Below are 4,103 nucleotides of genomic sequence, written 5' to 3'. Positions count from 1 at the left end.
CGGCAGTAAACACGTCACGACGCATAAAAATACGCACTATACACCTCATAAATAAAATACGCATAAACCTAAGCCATTTAGTTGACAATCAATTTGAAGCCACTATGTTTTAATTATTCCCAACTACATTATTAACAGAATCTTGAGTTGTCATACGAGCGAAACGAAGACGAGGATCTTTGCTTCTTTAATTGCAAATGGAACAGCCGAACTCGCCACGTGCATATAATGAAACGCATGTATGGAGAACCGTCTACCTCCAATAAATAATTGTAGGCTAGTTAGTAGTGCTTAACTGCCTTTAGCATATTACCAAAAGCATATTAGACATTGCTTCACTTTCTGCACCATACCGGTCTAACAGCGCACATATTAAATATCTGTGGATATTGTTTTTTTAAGAGAAAGAAACTGAGAAAAATTTAGTTTTTGGACATGCTCCAACAGTTCTCGCCAACGCGCCGATGTTCCCAAACTGCATCAAAATTCATATATTGTGCCCGCTATCTTTGGCATTCAGGGGTAAATTAGGACTTCACTGGGCTTGAATTGGCTCGTAACAAAAAAGCGCATCGAATTAAAGATATAGGTACCATAAAAACCTTCGTTCTTAGTAATATAAAAATATTCTGTGGGGTTTTACATCCCAAAACCCCGATATCATAATTAAGGACGCCGTTGTGGAGGTCTTTGGAGATCTCGCCCATCTGGTGTTCTTTCACGTGCACTGATATTGAACAGTACACGAGCATCTACGATTTCGCCTCTATCGAAATACGACCGCAGCGGAGGGATCGAACACGCTACCATCTGCCGAGCCCTGTTCCAACGAGGAGCATCATTCTTATTAATAACAATATCTGGGATTTACGTGCTAAAATTAGGAGACAATAATGAGCCATCCCGAAGTAGAGGGCTTGGGAAATTTTCAACCCTCTGGAGTTCTTTAACGTGCCATGACATCACACAATACACGAACATAAACCGCCGCATCCGGGTAGTCTTCCTTCCTGTGTTCGTCATATTCCTTTCTCTAATACGTATCACTCTATCATCGGCCCCTAATCCAGTTACAGTGATGCAGCCTATTTATGAGAGACTGACAAAGCACTGATGAGAAAATGCATTAAAATACTAGCGCAGATAGCTCTACGGCGTCTCTCAGAATCATATGGTGGTTTCAGGACGCCAAACCCTACATATCAATTAATCAATCAATCAATCAGATAGCTGACATTAGCTGAAAAGATATTTGGGAGAAACACCTGTGTCGCTATGTGTTGCTGATAGTCAGTGCCACAGCCAATGCGGTGAGTTGAAAGCAAACTAGCGCTCTCAGAGGCGGGAAGGAGCATTCGGCGGGCCACACCAAAGGCGGGATCGAGCGACCGTTGTACATAACTCAAAATAAATTTCATGAGTGAATCTGAGTGTGCTCCGCAAGTTTTTCCTACCTATGGACGACGTAATACACGACGGGATTTTCACGTTATTCAAGTCATGACCATTTAGACATATTCGTCATACGCTGTTACCATAATTACCCATAAAAAGTTTAGTCTACCCCAACTTAAGGAGGTCGTCACAACAGCACCCAAACCTAGGCGGCTAGATGAAGATATGGAGATATATACGAAGACAGAAAATTTACCATAGCATACATTCGCTAACAAGCAAAATGTTATGTGACGAGTCTCCCAGCCCCTTTTTTTGGCCCCGGAAATCTGCGGAGAACAGGTATGAAAACATTAGGACATCGATCTGTAATGTGCAGTGAAGGGGAGCTTCCGGTAAATCTAATCTGTATGCGCAGCGCGCTGCAGCTTCTGGTAACTATACCGACAAACAAAGAGACAGGGCATCAGAACAAAAAAAAACTGGAACAACTTTATTCCAACATGAAATATCACGCAGATGAACCCTCAAGTGGACTACTCAGTCGACTGCGCGGTCGCAGGATTTACTCTCGCTGAGCTCCAACACATTATCGTACAAGCACTCCAGTCCGATCAAGAGGAAGTCATAATCACACCTGGTTGTGCGGCTTCCGAACGGATCGCTCCCTTCCCGAACCATGCGTCGCATCTGGAGCCGTACAGTGCGCAAATGCGCCTTCAGGAACGGATAACGGAGGATAACGGAACGGAGGACTTCAGGAACGCCATAAGAACAAATTTCCTGAGCTCGGGTGAGTACGACGAGCCTAGATCCAGGGCGTCCTCGACCTCATCGCACACGGCCACCCTGAGAGTCTCGTGGAGAAGGTGTCGTTGTAGGCTCCACCCTCGTCCGGTCGGCCCCTGACCAGAGCCGGGACGTTGTGGTAGGGGTCGTCCGTGACGATCGATTAGAGGGTGATGAGCACCGTCCTCAGGTTGTGCTCAGAAGAGTTCCACATGGGTCCCGACCACGGCCTCAGGAGATAGAGGGATATCATGCCGTCTTCATTCGGGTTCGGCGCAAACCGTTCTCGTCCTTCGTCGGTAGTCAGAAGCTTGACGAGAGGTGGCTTAGCCGGGTAGTCTGGTGGGCACTTGAGAACAAACCTCAAGAAGCCACCTTCGTAAGGCGTGCCCGCAGGACCCAGTAAGTGGCCATGGATTCTGGTCACGTCCCTCTCATCCGGTACGATGATGACTCCGGGAATGAGCAGAGCGTAGATGTCCATGCCGGGATGCCTGACCTGGTGCAGACAGTGCAACGACGGCGTCCCGACGTTCTTCAGCACGCGGGATTGCTTCTGTTCAGACCATTCTGTTACGTACCAAAGCTTCTGGCAATATGCCGTTGACGGAGCTCGAGCCTCTTTCACCGGCAACGCGCATGTTTCTCCAAGGAGCGCATGAAATCTTCGTTATCCTTCTTTTGCTATATTACACGTCGACAATTAGGCTGCTGCAACGAAGATGGTGAATCGAGAAAATTAAGTAGGTTGCTTGGTTAAATGAAATATACTGTACAGTGTGAATGGTAAAAGCAACTATTGTGCACACTCTTTCTGTTTTCAGTTACGTTCGTTCTTCTCTTTGTTATGAGTATTAATAAGGTAATGATAAAAAATCAAATAATCACTTCTTGGCCAACCTTCCCCGAGTGGGTATCAGCCATAGAAGGGGCCCCAATATCATCATTACTATTAAGGTGAATTCTTACAAAAAAGTTCTACCGCTAATGTCGGGTAGGTGGCTGGTGAGGGAAAATGACATTTGAAGGAACGTCTTTCTGATTTCTTACATATATCGGCCATTTCAGAAGGTATTCGAGAAGCATATTGATGCTTATCATCAGAATAAGTGAAATACGGATGAAGATGAGAAGAAAAAGAAATTTTGTTCCACAGTTATTTCAAGCACTGGCTGAGTAGAGGAAGTACTGCAAGAGGATGAAAAGAAAAACTTGTGAGACTTCAATATTGTCTGCAGTGTAAATATATAATATTTTTTCTACGAGATGAGAGAGATTCATACTTGTAAATGTGAGCGCGTCACGACGTTTTGAATGATAGACGAACAATGTAGACAGTTGGCAATGTCAGGTGCCCCTAAAAGATATATTGAAGCAGCTTCTATGACTGAAGATCGCGCACACTAATTAAGCAGTGGAGCTGGTGGTATCATAATACTATTTCATTCTGTGCTGTGGGCCAGTGTGCTCAGATTCGGCTCAACGTTAAAGAAACCCAGGTGGTCGAAATTTACGGAGCCCTCCCCAACATCGTCTTTCATAATTATAACATGGTTTCGCGACGTTAAATGTAATCAATAATTTCATTCTGTGACTTTTTTCTACACAAGCATTTCCATGGTCTTTACTGTTTGTTCAGTGTTCACGGCCGCAGGTCAGTGAAATCGCTCGGAATTCCCTAATAATGGTGTCGTGCATTATCTCGCCTCATTGTAAAGTCGTACTCCGATACAAGCCATTGGCGTGGAACCTCAGCTTGTTTCACTTGAGCCTCTGCATCTTCTTCCCTCTGAATTAGCTTGGCTTCAAGCCTTCGGTATCAAATTCTATTTGATGGTCCTGCTGGGCAGCTTTTGCCGGAGAAGCAATGACTTAGGCCTTCACCGGACATTACAGTTATGGAAAAGTTTTTTTTTATA

The 4,103-nt window shown here is 44.8% G+C and overlaps 1 pseudogene; it reads right to left on the bottom strand.

Annotated features, from left to right (window-relative positions):
- Positions 1-2,347: 2,347 nt before the first annotated feature.
- On the bottom strand, positions 2,348-2,668 carry LOC142775275 (ubiquitin-conjugating enzyme E2 Z pseudogene; annotated as a pseudogene).
- Between the last annotated feature and the right edge of the window lie 1,435 nt (positions 2,669-4,103).

The sequence above is a fragment of the Rhipicephalus microplus genome, chromosome X (assembly GCF_043290135.1).
Source record: "Rhipicephalus microplus isolate Deutch F79 chromosome X, USDA_Rmic, whole genome shotgun sequence".
Classification (NCBI taxonomy): Eukaryota; Metazoa; Arthropoda; class Arachnida; order Ixodida; family Ixodidae; genus Rhipicephalus; species Rhipicephalus microplus.
Note: the sequence above shows the minus strand (reverse complement) of the source record. Positions and strands in the feature narration are given on the sequence as shown.